The sequence below is a fragment of the Hemiscyllium ocellatum genome, chromosome 17 (assembly GCF_020745735.1).
Source record: "Hemiscyllium ocellatum isolate sHemOce1 chromosome 17, sHemOce1.pat.X.cur, whole genome shotgun sequence".
Taxonomy (NCBI): Eukaryota; Metazoa; Chordata; class Chondrichthyes; order Orectolobiformes; family Hemiscylliidae; genus Hemiscyllium; species Hemiscyllium ocellatum.
Window position 1 is genome coordinate 57,177,012 of NC_083417.1, and position 18,107 is coordinate 57,195,118.

Here is an 18,107-nt window from a genome sequence, read left to right on the forward strand (position 1 = left end):
TTTATAAACCCCTAAATGGTCACCTCTCAGCCTCCAACACTCCAGGGAAAACAATCCCAACGTATTCAGCCTGTCTCCAATGCTCAACTCTCGAACCCCAGCAACAACTTTTTAAAATATTTTTTGAACACTTTCAAGTTTCACAATATCCTTTCTATACCAGGGAGACCAGCAATGAATACAGTATTCCAGAAGTGGCCGTACCAATATCCTGTACAGATACAACGTGACATCCCAACTCCTATACTCGCTGCACTGATCAATAAAGGCAAGTGCACCAAATGACTTCAGCACTACCCTGTCTACATATCACTCCAATTTCAAGGAACTACGAACCTGCACCCCAAGGTGTCTTTGTTCAGCAACACTCCCAAGGAAATCAATATTAAGAGTTAATGTCCTGCCCTGATTTAAAACACCAAAATGAAACACCTCACATTTCTCTAAGTTCAAATCCATCTGCTACTTCTCGGGCCATTAGTCCATCTGAAAAAGGTCCTGATGTACTCTGAGAAAACCTTCCTTGCTGTCTACTTACATCACCAGTTTTGGTGTCACTGGCAAACATATTAATCATGCCTCCTATATTCACATCCTAATCATTTATATTAATGTCAGGAAGCACTGGACCCAGCACCAATCATTGCAGCACACCATTGATCACAGGCCTCCAGTCTGAAAAGCAACCATCCTACCATTCTCTTTGTCTCCTACCTTCTCTGCACCAAATGGCTTACTCTCCCTATATTCCATACATTCTAACTTTGTTAAACAGTCTACCATGCAGAACCTTTTTGAATGCCTTGATGATGTCCATGTTGACAGTATCGACTACCCTGCATTCATTAATCTTATTTGTCACTTCTGCAAAAACTTAATCATGTTATTGAGACACCATTTCCCACAAACAAAGCCAAGTTGACGATGCTTCAGCATTCCTTGCCTTTCTAAGCACATGCAAATACTGACACTCAGAATGACTTCCAACAACTTTCCCGTGACTGACATCAGGCTCACCAGTCTACCCAAATGACACAAATATCTCAAAAGGGGCCCAGGAGTCACTTCCCTAGCTTCCCACAAAGTTGTGGAGTACACCTGAGCAGGACCTGGGAATTTTTAAAATGAATTTTAAGAAGTCCAGTGCCTCATCATCTGCTGCATGAATACTTTTCAAGAATTCACTGTTTCCTTCTCCACCTTCCATATCCTTCTCCACAGTAAACACTGATGTGAAGTACTCTTCTAATATTTCACCCATCTCTTACTGTTCCACACATGACCAGCCTTGTTGATCTTGATGAGGGTCATTTTTTTCCCTAGTAACTCATTTGGCATTAATATATTTGTAGAATCTTGCTGGATTCTCCTTTAGCCTATTTTCCAAAGCTATCTCCCATGTTCTCTTTTTGCCCACCTGGCTTCCCTTTTGAGTTCACTCCTCATTCCCTTATACTCCTCAAGGGATCCATTCAGTCCCAGCTGTCTATATCTGACATATGGGGTCTCCTTCTTTATCTTCGCCATGCCTCAATTTTCCTAATCCTCCTGCATTCCTTACACCTAACAACCTTGAGCTTCATTCTAACAGGAACACACTGCGCCTGGACTCCCATCACCGCATTTTGCAAGGCCTCCCACTTCCCAGCTGTCCTGTGAATATCTGCCTCCAATCAACTTCTGAAAGTTGTTGCTGAACACCCTCAAATTGGCCTACCTCCAATTTTGAACGTCAATTTTTAGATCAGGTTGATGCTTTTCTATAACTATTTTAAAACTAAAACAATTATAACCGGCCCCAAAGATCTTCCCCACTGACACCTCAGTCACTTGCCTGATTAGCATGTGATATGTTAGGAATGATTCACAATGGTGTGGAATACAGGAATAGGGAGGTTACATTGATCCTGTACAGTATAAGACACGTGTCACAAAGCAGCTGGAGTATTGTCTTCAGTTTTGAAGATAGATTGGAAATGGTGAGACAGTTTTCCTTGGAGAGGAGAAGACGAGGAAATGGTGTTGAAATTTTCAATGTTGTGAACGAGCTGGGCATGACACACAGGGAAAAGGAGTTATTCCAACTCATAAACCAGTGATGACGAGACAGTACAGATTTAGAGCAATGTGGTGAAGAAGCAAAGTTGATATAAGGTAAAATGTTTTCACGTTGCAGTACTCTACACCATTATTCAGAATTCCTGCAGTGCCACATGCTAATAAGACAAGTGACTGAGGTGAGAGGTGGGGGAACACTTTGTGGGGAATCTGGGGGAAGCATTGCCACAGAAGGCTGTCGAGAGCGGCTTGTTCTCTGAGAGAAACAGATTGTTGACGAACAAGGTGCTTGAAGGATCTGGGGAGGAGGCAGGAGAACAGAGTTAATAAACATCTCAGCCCTGATCAAACGGCGGGGTCGGCTCGGTGGGGGAAAGGTCACTCTGTCCTGTATGATTCGATGATTCTATGAGCTGGGAGAGCGATTGGAAAGCAGCAAATATCCCGAGTGGAAAGAGGAAATGTCAGGTCAAACAGAAAGTGCTGTCCCTGCCTCCCCCAGACCGTGGCGGGGAATCGTGTTGCAGACGCTCGGACACTGGCTGATCCCACAGGAAATGCTGACACATTCCACTGATTGAGAAATCCCTGAGGGCCGTGCTGTGAATGAAGGAAGCGGCTGCAATTCAAACCTCCAGCCGCTGACTCACTCCGCTGGGCCGTGTGCATTCAGGTAGCGCCGGGCCGCGCGTTGCCCGGTTTTGCAGCCGGTTCGCCTCCCATCACAATCTCATAAAGATCGGCTCGGCTTCAGCAAACGGCACAAGGTGGAGAAGCGCGGATTGGAGCCGGCTCGAAGCTGCAGAAGAAGTTGGTGAGATGTCGGAGCCGAAGCCCTGTGTGTGCCTGGATGGTGAGTGGGGCTTGGTGCACAGTGTCCCAGTGCGGGACCTCAGTCTGACTGGGAGCCAGCAGCATTGCAGGGAGGCCAGGCTGCTTCTTCAACTCACTGCAGCCCAGGGCAATGGCACAAAGAGCCGGGCCCCGGGCCCAGCCCGTGCCTGGGGCCATTGCTGGGCGGTGCACACCACTCACTCTCTGTGTTTTTCCTCTTTTCAGGATCCTGCTCCTGTGAAAACACCTGCAGATGCTCCAACTGTCAATGTGCCACCAGCAAAGCTGGACGCTGCCAGAAAAGTGAGTGACTGGGACAGGCTTTCAAACTGCTCCCGTTCTATTGGTGTGACACATAGTCCTGGGCACAACTCACACAGGGACACCACAGACAGACACATGATCCGGGATGACACCGGATTGAATTGCCATCCGATTTCTACAATGACCAATCGGAAGAATCTCCAGACCAGAAGCTGCTGCTTAAAGCAATGTCTGAGGTTGCCATCGGAAAGCGCTGATCTTATCGACTTCTCATTAGAAACCGTGTTGTGGCGATAGTGAGAGGAACATCTTCCCTCAAACTGTCTCTCACTGGGATGTGTTGCTGAGCCTCTTCAGGGGGGTGACTGGGAGATGGGAGACAGATGGGTTTGTGAGGGAGGAGCTGGGTGCTGTCATGGGAGGCTGTGGGAGCTTTCAGTGACCGAATAGATTGTGAGTGATTTGTGTCTTTGTCCTCTCCTCTCAGGTTGCTGCTCTTGCTGTCCTGCAGCATGCACCAACTGTGCCAATGGCTGTGTGTGTAAGGGGAAAACCTCTGAGACATGTACCTGCTGCTCCTGAACAACACGCTCTTCAGACACAACCTCTGAAAGATTGTCCATTTGTACTGTATTCCCAAAGGTGTATGTCCTCAGTATGTAGATCCAGAGTTTTATTTTAGTATAAACTGATGAATTGCATGTGAATCGATTTTGTAAATTTGTGTTTCGTATCAGTTACTAAAATAAATTTGCCTTTTTGCTTGATAACTGCAATTCTGTTCATTAGTGAAGTGATATTCACACACATAAGGTAACCTGCAATGAACATGGTCAAACCTGAACAATCCACAGCTGATAAAAGGTAATTAGACGTCACAGTGCAGTCTGGTGTAGTTTGGTGGATGTGGTGAAACCAGATGGTGATGGGGCAGTATCAGGGATGGTGGAGTGAATGGCTCCATGGTGTTACTGCTTCAATATTAAGATTCCTGTCAGTGAGGAGAGTACCTGCATGTCTGTCACCATGTCACCAAAATGTGGGTATTGGGAATAATCGTGTTTATGTTTCCCAGTTGTGATGCAGCTTAACACTGTATCACATTGATAAGAAACCCCAGAGTCGAGTGCCAACTGTAAGGAATAATTTTCAATAATATAGCATTTCCCAACTCAGGACATCTGAAAGCACACACTGACATTGCAGTAAATTTTGCAAAGTTTGTGAAGGTTTGTAGCTCAGGTTGAGGTTTAGGGTGTAGGTTTGCTCGCTGAGCTGTTGGTTTGATATCCAGACGTTTCATTACCTGGCTAGGTAACATCATCAGTGGCGACCTCCAAGTGAAGTGAAGCGAAGCTGTTGTCTCCTGCTTTCTATTTATATCTTTCTCCTGGGCGGGGTTCCTGGGGTTTGTGGTGATGTCATTTCCTATTCGTTTTCTGAGGGTTGATAGATGGCATCTAGATCTATGTGTTTGTTTATGGCATTGTGGTTGGAGTGCCAGGCCTCTAGGAATTCTCTGGCATGCCTTTGCTTAGCCTGTCCCAGGATAGATGTGTTGTCCCATTTGAAAAGGTGGTTTTTTTAAATCCATGTGTAGGGCTACAAGGGAGAGAGGGTCGTGTCTTTTTGTGGCTAGCTGGTGTTAGTGTATCCTGATGGCTAACTTTCTTTCTGTTTGTCCAACATAGTGTTTGTGGCAGTCCTTGCATGAAATTTTGTAGATGACTTTGGTTTTGTCCATGGGATGTACTGGGTCTTTTAAGTGTGTTAGTTTTTGTTTGAGAGTGTTGGTGGGTTTGTGTGCTACTAGGATTCTGAGAGGTCTTAGTAGTCTGGTTGTCATTCCTGAAACTTCTTTGATGTATGGTAAGGTGGTTAGGGTTTCTGGCTGTGTTTGGTCTGCTTGTTGTGGTTTGTTCTTGAGGAATCTGCGCACTGTATTTTTTTTCTTGCAAAATTTCTTGCAAGAACTGCCACAAACACTATGTAGGACAAACAGGAAAAAAGTTAGCCATCAGGATACACGAACACCAGCTAGCCACAAAAAGACACAACCCTCTCTCCCAGTAGCCCTACACATGGATTAAAAAAAACACTTTTCGACTGGGACAACACATCTATCCTGGGACAGGCTAAGCAAAGACATGCCAGAGAATTCCTGGAGGCCTGGCACTCCAACCACAATGCCATAAACAAACACATAGACCTAGATGCCATCTATCAACCCCTCAGAAAATGAACAGGAAATGACATCACCACAAACCCCAGGAACCCCATCCAGAAGAAAGATATAAATAGAAAGCAGGAGACAACAGCTTCGCTTCACTTGGAGGTCGCCACTGATGATGTTACCTAGCCAGGTAATGAAACTTCTGGATATCAAACCTCCAGCTCAGCGAGCAAACCTACACCCTAAACTGCAGTAATTTTGAAATGAGATGTTGATATTTTAGCAACACAAAGGTAATTTTGCAATGACCCAAAAATCGTTGACATGATCCATTTGGTACAAAAATATCAGGAGGCAATATGAATTAAAGGCATTGAATGGAAGGGACATACATTTGCAGAGGGATCTGGCAGTATTCCCACATCACCCATTAATGACGGTAGGAGAGGGAAAGAGTGCAAATGATGCAATATTCTCAGCTTTATTAGTGATGGTGAAGATTAGAGAAGAAGGGAGGATGCACTAAACTTTTACCAGATGCTCATCAGCCCTCAGTTGGAATATAGTGTTCATTTTTGAAGATAGATTGGAAATGGTGAGGCTGACTGAGGAAAAGACAAAGGGAAATGTGATTGAAGGTTTCCAGGTTGTGAAAGGTGTGAGCATGGGAGATAGGGAGAATGATATTCCAGTTCATAAATAATGAAAAAGAGGGTACAGATTTAAAGCAATCTGTAAAAGAAGTAATTGTGATACAAGTCAAAAATGGTTTCACAGAGCGAGAGGAATGTACGGCATGAAAGTGTTGTTGAGATAAATTTAAGTGAGGCACTCAAAAGACAATACATTATAGAACTCCTACAGTGTGGAAACAGGCCCTTCGGCCCGACAAGTCCATACTGATCATCCAAAGTATTCTCCTACTAATTTAAATTTACCCCTGACTAAATGCACCCTACAGATCCCTGAACACTGTGGGCAATTTAGCATGGCCAATTCACCTAACCTGCACATTTTTGGAATGTGGCGGTATTTGGGAGTACCTGGAGGAAACCCACACAGATAAGGGGAGAATGTGCAAATTCCACACAGACAATAGTCCGAGGCTGGAATCAAACCCGTGTCCCTGGTGCTGTGAGGCAGCAGTGCTAACCACTGAGCCACTATGCCACCCCGTCAGTAACTGATTAACATAATATGTAGAGTTACAGGAGACTGGTGGGGCTTTTGCACTACGTGATCATGGTAACTCAAAGAACTGATGCAGAAACTCCAGTCAAATGGTCTGCTACTGCACTGTAACAATTCTTAGATTGTCTAATATCACGCCTTGTATCCCTACATCCAGGTGATTAATATTTATTGTGATGAAAATGTGTAATCTGAAATCTAAATTTGTAATATTGGCCCATATATATAACAAATAGTTTGGACACACTAACCTGCAGAGCTTCCCATAACTGAAGGATGAAAAGTGTTTGTTTGCATTGTGGGTAGTTTTAAATAATCACATGTTTCATGATTTTGTGAATAATCTTTACATCTTTGTTTGAATAAATGTTACTTGCAGTGTCAGTTAGGGTCAGTGTCACTGAAGCAACCTGACTGACTTGTTTCAAATACCCAACTGAATTGAGTATAAAATATGTATAATTAGTAATATCACCATCACTCCCTTTTTAAATTCAAACTTGGAGGTGACATGAAAACAGATCAGTTCACACTTCCCATTTTGGTTCTAACATGACCAGAAACACTATATACATGTCAAAAATATTGTCTGCAGTATATGACTACTACATACTTCCCTCCAATTTATATTTAAAAAATGTTCACCATTACACACAGTCACCAGTCCCGGAGCCACATTTCTGTTGATGCTCCCATGTCTGATTAATGTCAGGTGGTTCCATTTCACTGACATGCAGATTTATTTGACAGTGTTGAAAGTGCTTTTGCAAGTCTAGATGGGAACATCACCTGCATTCCTGCCCACAATCCTGCTTCTTGTAAATCCACAGAGCGTACATCAAGTGTACTGTTATTGGATTGTCAATCTTCTTGAAAGAACTTTATCAAGTGTGATTAACATGACTATATGGTATCGTTAATTTATAAAACAATTTATTCTTTCAATGCCAATCAATTTTGTCCAGGAATATTGCATCCAAAATGATCCCCAGTACAAATATTTAACTGACTGACCTGTAGTTCCAAGATTTGCAATTCAACATTTTATTTCTAAATGGGTGTGCAACATTTGCAATTAGAGACCTCGAGTAAGAGAACATGGAAACTCAGGCCACGTCTGTCATGTTTTCAAACTTAACGAGTCCCATCTCCCTGCACTTGGCTCACATCCCACCAAACCTTTCCCATTTATAATCGCAGCCAAAATTCTTTTAAGTGTTGGAACTGTCCCTGCATCCATCACTTTCTCTGGCAATTTATTCCACACACGAACTACTCTCTGTGGAAAAACAAGTTGCGCTTCATGTCCTTTTTAAATCCTTTTCGTCTCACCATAAAAATTAGCCCCCTAGTTTTGAACTCCCTCAATAAACCTGAATGCATCCCATGTTGATTGGTTGAGTTGTATGATTTGATGGTTGTCAACATGTGAAGTTCTCATTATCCAAATTGTCCAATCAACTTTCAACTCCTTTCGACTCCTCCGTTACTGTTACATCAGCAACGTTCTGTTCCCGAGCGAAGAAGGTGATAAAAATGAACATCATCCAGTACTTACAGCATGTTGTCTGCTCATAGAGCGAGTCTCCTTGTCAGTTCCAAATCAGCACCACATCCTCCTTGGTGTTTATTGGGTAAACGTCCAGAGTCTGAGGTCCTTTTAACAGACAGCACCGAAGGGATAAAATCCAGGCTAGATGCTGAATATACCGAATTAATCAACAGCTGTCCGTGTGACAATTTTATACCAAGTTATTATTTCTAGAAGTTTCTCCACTACCAAAGTTGAACTGACAGGTCGATACTTACTGAGCACGTCCTTGCCTTAAGCAATGAGGTGGATAATAAAAGGCTCAAGAAAATAGAATGATGAAGTGAGCAGATACATGACAGATGAAGTGCCAGGAAAGAACAGTGATAGAGAGAGCCGGTAATACCAAGGTGGCTGAAATAGCCTCCTTTACGTTTGTATCATTTACTAAATCTCTGACAATGGTTACAGAGGCATGGGATTCATTTCACACAGAAAGATGGACAGACAGCAAAGACTGACCAATTCACCCATTTTGGATCATGAGAAACATTCTAGGAGAAAGTGAGGACTGCAGATGCTGGAGATCAGAGCTGAAAATGTGTTGCTGGAAAAGCGCAGCAGGTCAGGCAGCATCCAAGGAACAGGAGAGTCGACGTTTCAGGCATGAGCCCTTCTTCAGGAATCATTCATTCCTGAAACCGTGCCGCCTGGCTAATTTATAGTATAGGTCTTAATGGAATGCTGCTTCATTTCTGTATAAGAATAACAACAGAACTACCACTGAATTATTCATTCCATTATTCCTGAAAGTGGGTCAGCAGCACAGAGTTTAACCTCATTTACCAAGCTGACACAGACATTAGTGTGGTTTCACAGTTTGATATTATGCAATGTGGTTTGTTCATGCAATGATGGCTCAATGTCATTTCCTACGGATTGTATGGTCGCTCATTTCAGAAAAAGATATGACTTTTCAAGTGTTTCAAAGATTGAAATTTTATTGAAGTATTCATACAAAAACAAAACAAATTGGACACATTCAATAAACTTGGAATGGGTCACAAACATACACAAATCCTCAGGGCATAGACAGTGAGGACATGCAGTTTGGGGAATACAGTACAAATGGACAGTCTTTCAGAGGTTGTGTGTGAAGAGCGTGTTGTTCAGGAGCAGCAGGTACATGTCTCAGAGGTTTTCCCCTTACACACACAGCCATTGGCACAGTTGGTGCATGCTGCAGGACAGTAAGAGCAGCAACCTGAGAGGAGAGGACAAAGACACAAATCACTCACAATCTATTATCCAGATATTTTGGCACAGTATTTTAGCCCGAAACGTCGACTCTCCTGCTCCTTTGATGCTGCCTGACCTGCTGCGCTTTTCCAGCAACACATTTTTCAACAGTGTTTTAGTTGGCAATATTGTCAAATTCTATTCTTGTTTTAAAACTCATGAATTAACTGAGATTCTTATTGCCTCTCTAACGTCCACTGAGATAACACTCCAACAACTCTGCACACTTTAATATCTGTCCTCTCATATATTTCTGCAATTGATGGTTATATCTATCGCTGTCAGACCATAATCTTTCTAACTTGATCCTTAAATCTTTCCATTTGTTGATTTATTTGTGCTCTTTAAGATACTTGTTCGTTGGCTTGCCTTTATGCTACCCTAGGTAGTTTGGTGTTTGTTTAATGTCACTCTTGTGAAGTACATTTGGCATTTTACTCAATGAAAACTGTGATGTAATTGCAAGTTGTGGACGCTACTGAGAAAAGGAGATTAATTCTTGTCAGAAAACAGAATCAGAACCAGAAATTGTTTGTAGGTGCTCAAGTTTCCTTGTGATTGATCACTTGTCTCGCTGGACTGTATTAGTTGCTTTCATGCATTGTCTGTTATCACTACATTTGACAACATCAATAAACTGAAGATATCATATGAAATTAACTTTTGGGTGTGGGGGAACATCACTCTAGTGGGCATAGGTGCAAAATTTGTCATTGAGGTGCCAATCCAACGTACATCACCCTTTATTTTCAAATGTAAGTTGATGGTCATGACACCATGATTTTACAAAAGTTGTAAGATGCCACTGTCCACCTCAACGTGCTGAAACTGCAGTTGGTCAGGATCGGTTATGTGGGTGTAAGTTACTCCTTGAAATCATTGGTTGAGAGGTCAAATTTGGCTTGCCAAAACTAGAATATTGCAAGAACTTGAAGATGCGTAAGTTAAACGGTATCATCTTAGAGAACGGTCTGTAAAGCACACAAGGTGCTGAAGCAGAAAGATGTCACTGAAGTTCTCAACATGACAGGACTAAACTTATGAAAAGTATTGACAATTTTAGTGAGTATTTTTCAATGCGGGAGCTAAAAACAGAAAATGTAGGGAATGACAAGGATGTAGTTTTAGTTAATGTTGGACAACGCAGAGGAAGACAATGATCAGACAGCAACAAGCTATAGACATCTCCAAAAGTGAAGCTGAGCATTCCAGACTGAGTAATCAGATTTACTGCGTCAAGAACTAAGCCACGAGACAACCGGTGTTAAGAGCCTACATGTACCTCACATAGGGATAACCGTAATATTGAAAACTCAGTATTTATTAATGATGTGTGAAAGGTAAACTGCAGTAATCGTGTTTACCTTAAACACCTCCACCCCACACACACAATACACATCCACAAAACTAACATTCCATTTCTATGTTTTGTCTGAAGAGCTCAGCAATCCTATCTGTGGTCAATTTCGTTGAAGATTTTGCATCTTACACTGTTCAAGCTCGACAGAACACCTCTTCCACCAGATCACACCAGATGGCACTGTGATTTAAAACATAATCTGATGAATCATTCCATGATTGTCCAGGGATGTGCAGGCAAGGTGGACTAGACATTGGAAATGCTGGGTTACAGGGATAGGGTGGATGGGTGGGTGGATGTATTTGGCATGCTATTTTCATGGTTGGTATGGAATTGATGGGCTGAATGCTTCAACACTGTTGGGATTCTATAATTCTATGTGCCAGCTCATTCCCTAAACATCCAGATCTGTTTAGAACTATCATTTATTAAATAAAGTGAATGAGACTACCACAGCACAATGAAATAGGTTTTCTTTTGCTGATACAAAGACAGCCGTATCAAAAAAAAATTCATTCACATGGTGAACTGTTGCCTGGGATGCAGACCAAAATGCTGGTGAAGAGCAATCAATTTGATAAAATGTGCTCTATGTTTTGCTACCCTGTTCCTGATGAAGGCTTATACGTCAAAATGAAATGTTCAGAGACTCCTGAAGGTTGAAACAGCTGCTGCAAAGGCCCAATATAATAAAGCTACCATTTAAGGCCCTCCCACATTAGTACAATGTTGGACTCAAACCCATGGATAAAGCTCTCAACCTCTATGGACCAGAAAACATTTGGTGTGAAATGTAACTGCTGTATCTTGTAAATATAATATGTAATTTTAGGTGTAGCATGGCACCATAACGTTTAAGTATTTTGTTGAATGGAAATGAAAAATACCACACTTTATGTAATATCAGATTTACATTGTTAGTTACTGCACTTTTACAAGTTTAATGAATGGAGCATCTTTCTTCTGAGTTAGATGACCGGACTTTACGAATAATTGTGCTTTAATACACTGAAGTGTTTTAATTGATGCGTTAAGCCAGCATTTATTGTGCAATGGTTGATAGCAGTCTTGCATCTGAGTCAAAAGATTCCATGTTCAAATCCCACTCCTGGGTTTCCACAAGAATTCAGGCTAACACTCCAGAGCTGAAGAAGTGCCACATTGCCAGAGGTGCTTTTACATTCTCTCAAGCAGCCAGCTCAGGCAGCAGTTCAGCATTCAAAAGATCTTATGTCCCTATTTCAAAAGAGAGTGGAGGAATAATCCGTGGCCGATATTTAACCTTCAAGAACCCAAAACAGATTGACTGGTCGCTATGACATTGCTGCTTGTGAGAGCTTGCTGAATGCAAATTGCCTATAATTCGAAAGTGCTATGAGACATGCAAGGGTAACGAAAAGTGCTTTAAGAATGCAAATCTTTCTTTTCCTTTTGTTTAATTGTCCCATGTTCTGTATGATTATTTCTTAATGTAACACCCAACTCATGCTATAGAAATAATTTGGACCATTTGAAAACTGAATGATGAAGCTGTAAGCGATTAACTGACAAGAATCTTCATGCTGAACTATATTCTCAAGGGCAACGGTTGGTTCAAATAATGATTGTTTAATCCCAATTAATTACGTGTGTTGACATCAAAATTCCAAAGAGGATTTTCAAAATAATCTCTTAATTCTACAGCAATTTCACAAATTTCTGCCTCCTCCATGAATTTTCAGCAGAGGGAAACATTCTTTGAGAGTTCACTGGTATTGAGAATTTCGGTGTGGAAATGAGTGAATGGATGGTTCGCACCTGAATTCTCAATACCAGTGAAGCATTCACTGACGGAGGAGGCAGAAATTTGTGACATCGTTCTATAATTAAGAAATTATTTGTAAAGTTCTGTTTTGAAATTTGATGTCACAACATGTAATTAATTGGGATTAAATAATCATTATTTGAACTGACTGTTGATTGCATAAAATTAACTGTTTGTTCACTACTGACTTCTGCTCCATTTTAGCATTTGGTGTTATAATACTAGATATCAAAAGGATTGGTTAGTAAATCCACAATCCAACAGCTCATAGAGATAGTGGTTGAACTTTCTTAAATCTGAATCTAAAATAAGTTTTAACCCTTCATCAGGCTGGACTGATACTGTGCCAGACCGGCTCTGCTGTTCATTAAGGAGAAACAAGTGAAAAGATAGAGTTAGCTTCTCTCTCCCATACCTGCAATTCCAAGCAGCAGTTACATCTGTGTTGAAGCGCCTCTTATTGGACTTCCACCTTTGAAAATTATACACCAACCAACACTCCCGCCCTCCCACTCCATTCAAATTTGCAGTAGGAGTCGGCAATTTGGCCGGTAGGGGTCTGTGGCCATTGAATAAAGCATGCCTGATCTGGTTGTTCACACAACTCCACTTTACAGCTATAACCGTCCTGAATATCTTTAATTTCCATAAGACCATAAGGCCATAAGACATAGAAGTGGAAGTAAGACCATTCGGCCCATCCAGTCCACTCCGCCACGTTATCATGGTTGATGGGCATTTCAACCCCACTTACCCACACTCTCCCTGTAGCCCTTAATTCATTGCAAGATCAAGAATTTATCAATCTCTGCTTTTGAAGACATTTAGCATCCCGGCCTTCACTGCAATGAATTCCCCAGGCCCACTGATCTCATTTACACTCTAAATTGACCCCCTCTGATTCTCAGGCGGTGCCCACAATCCCAATCTCCCCAGCTAATGGAAACAAATTCTCCCCAATTAAACTGGAATATTTGGATTTTGGGGATAACCTTGTCTATGTTACCCAATTATGATACAGTTTAACACTGTGTCACATTCATAAGGAACCCCACTGTGTGGTATCAACTGTAAAGAATGATTTTCAAAGTTATAGCCCAATTTCAGGACTTCTGAAAGTGCACTCAGACAATGCAGTAATTTCAAAATACACAGTTGACATTTTTGAAACACAGGGTCAATTTTACAAACTTATAAACAGTTGACATGATCGATTTGGTATGAAAATATGGAGAGGCGACATAAATTAAAGCAATTGAATGTAAAGTGTATGCATTAGCAGAGGGACCTGGCAGTAATTGTACAACACCTATGAACGATGGCAGGACAGGTGAAGAGCACAATTGGTGCCTTACTCTATGCTTTATTAATAATGATGCAGAGTACAGTAGTAGGGAGGATATACTGAGCATTTGTCCGACACTCATCATACCTCAGCTAGAATATTGGCAGCAAGGTGACTCAGTGATCAGCACTGCTGCCTGACCGTTCCAGGGAACTGGGTTCAATCCCACCCTCAGCTGACTGTCTGTGTGGAGTTTGTATGTTCTGCCCATAACTGAATGGGTTTCCTCCTGGTTCTTTCCATGATCCAAAATGTGCATTTGGCCATGCATAATACAGGGTGACAGTGATAAGATAAGGAGGTGGGAATGGGTGGGAAGCTCTTCAGAGGGCCAGTGTGGACTCAATGGGCCAAAAGATCTTCTTCCACACCATAGGAATTCTATGATTGCTTCCAGTCTTGAAGATGGATTGTAAATGGTGAGACTGATTTACTTGGAGAGGAAAAGGCCAAGGGGAAGTTTGATTGAAGTTTTCAAAGTCATGAAGGTCTGGGCATGAAAGAGAGGCAGAATGATATTCCAACTCACTAAAGGATGATGAAGAAGAAGGCACATGTTTAAAACAATGTATGAAAGAAGACATCATGAAAGGAGACAAAAATATTTTCGTAGAGCAAGATGAAGGCTTTATTAAGGTATTCAAAAGAACTTTACACAACTATTTGATGAATGTAATGAGCAGATTTAGAGGGAAAGGGTTGGGATATGGCACTAAGGGATGATGGTCACCTATAGAGCTGATGCATAAATAATGGTTAAATGGTCTCCTTGTGCACTGTAACAATTCTGAGAATCTGAGACTGTCTATTATTCTGCCTTGTATCTCCACATCCAGGTGATTAATATTTATTGTCTGTCTCCCACCATAAACCCAATTTTGTGTCCAGCTAGCAAGTTCACCCTTAAGCCTATGTGATCTAACTTGATAAATTAGTCTACCATGCTGAACCTCGTCAAACACTTCATTGATGTCCAAGTAAACAACCTCTAGGGCTCTGCTCTCAACAATCATTTGGGTTACTTCATTAAAAAACTTCAATCAATTTTCTGAGACAAGCTTCTCCTTGTACAAAGCCAGGCTGACTATCCCGAATCAGTCCTCACCTCTCCAAATGCATGAACATTCAATCTTTCAGATTCAGCTCCAACAAATTACCCACCATTGATGTCAGACTCACAGGTCTCTATTTTCCAGGCTTCTCCTTACAGCCTTCCTTAAACAATGGCACAACGTTAGCCAATCTCCAGTCCTCCAATATTTCACCTGTGTGCATACATAATGCAAGCAGTTCAGCTAAGGGCCCTATAATTTCCTCAACAACTTCCTACAACATGCTGGGATACACTTAATCAGTTCCTGGAGATTTATCTCCCCTTATGTTTACTAAGATCTCTAGCATAATTCTCAGAAGATTAGAATGTTGTTGCCACATCCACTACTATTCCTGCCCAAATTCAAACTCATTAATCCTGAATACATCTCATCTCCATGGGTTGAGTTTTTGACTTGGATGGCAGTCAACGCTTGAAGACCTTGTTATATAAGATATCAAATCCACTTTCAACTCCTCCATTACTGTTACTTAAACAACATTCTCTTCCCTAGAGAAGGGAGGATGAAAATATATTTCATCAAGTACTTTGAGCATGTTGTCTGCCTCCAGAGGATGGTTATTTGCTGTGTCCAAATCAGCACCACATCCTCCTTTGACTTTTATTTTCCTACATTGAGGTAAGGCCTACAGTCTGAGGTCCTCTCAACAGAGAACACCAGAGGGATAACATCCAGGCAAGATTCTGATACGACCTAATTAATCAACATCTCTCTTATTTTGTTTTTTTTCTTATTTTCTTCTTCTTTTTTTTATTTCTTTACCCCCACACTACCATCTAACTGCAGTAGTGATTATATTTTCCCCAGCACCCATGTTGTGTATGTGCAGGTGTGAGACACAGTGAAAGACAACAGGTGTACAAATCTTTATTCAATTTCCACCACCAGGAAATCTTTCTAATTTTATAGCAGGATTTTCTTCCTCAAAGTTTCTCTCCTACCAAGGGTGAACTAACTGGTCTGTAATTACTGGGCTTCACCTTACAACTTGCTTTTGATCAAGGGGACAAATGTGTAATTCTCTCCCTGTCTTAATTTAACTCCAAGCCCAGGGAATTTTCTGGTTTGCTTCAGCTTTGAACAACACAATAAACGTAAACAATGAGATGGAGAACAAGAGGCTGAAGAGAACAGAATGGGAAAGTCAACAGACACATGACAGATGAAACACAATAAAAATGATAGGAAGAGCTGGTAAGGGCACAATGGCTGAAATCGCATTCTTTAGATTGGCATTATTCATTCAATCACTGCTAATGCTTACAGAGGCATTTGACTCATATACTGACCAATTCATACACTTCAGAGCAGCAGAAACATTGCCTGGAACACAGGAACACATGCCTGCTCTTTTTCAAATTACTTCAAGTAATCTGTTCCATAAACTTGAGTATGCGCAATAAGCTGACAGATGGAACAGACTAATATCAAGTTTATGGTACAGTTCATAATGGGATGCTGCATCACTGTTGCATACGAGCACTAGCTACTGCCAATGAATTCCCCACACCACCATTCCTGAAACTGGTCCGCCTGCACAGAGTTTAACTTCATTTACCAGACAGATACAGGCATCAATCTGGCTTCAAAGTTTAATATTATGCAATGCGGGTTCTGCACAGATCGCTCAATGGCATTTCCGATTTGTTGCATCGTTGCTCATTTAAGAAAAAAAAGAGAGGATTTTTCAAATGTATCACAGAGTGGAATTTTATTCAGGAACTGATATCAAAAGACAAGCAAAACAACATTCAATAAACTTGCAATGATTCATAAAAATACACAAATCCTCCGGAGCTACATAACGAAAATATACAGCTTGGGGAATACAGTACAAATGGCCAATCTTTCAGAGGTTGTGTCTGAAGAGCGTGTTGTTCAGGAGCAGCAGGTACATGTCTCAGAGGTTTTCCCCTTACACACACAGCCATTGGCACAGTTGGTGCATGCTGCAGGACAGCAAGAGCAGCAACCTGAGAGGAGAGGACAAAGACACAAATCACTCACAATCTATTCGGTCACTGAAAGCTCCCACAGCCTCCCATGACAGCACCCAGCTCCTCCCTCACAAACCCATCTGTCTCCCATCTCCCAGTCACCCCCCTGAAGAGGCTCAGCAACACATCCCAGTGAGAGACAGTTTGAGGGAAGATGTTCCTCTCACTATCTCCACAACACGGTTTCTAATGAGAAGTCGAGAAGATCAGCGCTTTCCGATGGCAACCTCAGACATTGCTTTAAGCAGCAGCTTCTGGTCTGGAGATTCTTCCGATTGGACATTGTAGAAATCGGATGGCAATTCAATCCGGTGTCATCCCGGATCATGTGTCTGTCTGTGGTGTCCCTGTGTGAGTTGTGCCCAGGACTATGTGTCACACCAATAGAACGGGAGCAGTTTGAAAGCCTGTCCCAGTCACTCACTTTTCTGGCAGCGTCCAGCTTTGCTGGTGGCACATTGACAGTTGGAGCATCTGCAGGTGTTTTCACAGGAGCAGGATCCTGAAAAGAGGAAAAACACAGAGAGTGAGTGGTGTGCACCGCCCAGCAATGGCCCCAGGCACGGGCTGGGCCCGGGGCCCGGCTCTTTGTGCCATTGCCCTGGGCTGCAGTGAGTTGAAGAAGCAGCCTGGCCTCCCTGCAATGCTGCTGGCTCCCAGTCAGACTGAGGCCCTGCACTGGGACACTGTGCACCAAGCCCCACTCACCATCCAGGCACACACAGGGCTTCGGCTCCGACATCTCACCAACTTCTTCTGCAGCTTCGAGCCGGCTCCAATCCGCGCTTCTCCACCTTGTGCCGTTTGCTGAAGCCGAGCCGATCTTTATGAGATTGTGATGGGAGGCGAACCGGCTGCAAAACCGGGCAACGCGCGGCCCGGCGCTATCTGAATGCACACGACCCACCGGAGTGAGTCAGCGGCTGGAGGTTTGAATTGCAGCCGCTTCCTTCATTCACAACACGGCCCTCAGGGATTTCTCAATCAGTGTAACATAGAGATCCTGTGGTGGGAAATATTTGGAGAGTGAGTGAAACCGCACTGCAGGGCTCAGGGGAGGCATGGTCTGCACTCTGTCCATCGCCTCACTTATCATTTCCTTTCTCGCAGATTAAAGCCTTTAACGATTTAAAATG

General features: G+C 42.4%; 2 long non-coding RNA genes across 2 annotated transcripts; one reads left to right on the forward strand and one right to left on the reverse strand.

Annotated features, from left to right (window-relative positions):
- The first annotated feature begins 2,440 nt into the window (after positions 1–2,440).
- On the forward strand, positions 2,441–3,932 carry LOC132823990 (uncharacterized). The gene is made up of 3 exons (XR_009645622.1): positions 2,441–2,911; positions 3,118–3,195; positions 3,644–3,932. It is a non-coding gene; the product is annotated as an uncharacterized LOC132823990 (long non-coding RNA).
- A 12,725-nt stretch (positions 3,933–16,657) lies between these two features.
- LOC132823768 (uncharacterized) lies at positions 16,658–17,847 on the reverse strand. Its single transcript, XR_009645584.1, has 3 exons — positions 17,680–17,847; positions 17,396–17,473; positions 16,658–16,947 (listed from the first exon to the last, which is right to left on the reverse strand). It is a non-coding gene; the product is annotated as an uncharacterized LOC132823768 (long non-coding RNA).
- Between the last annotated feature and the right edge of the window lie 260 nt (positions 17,848–18,107).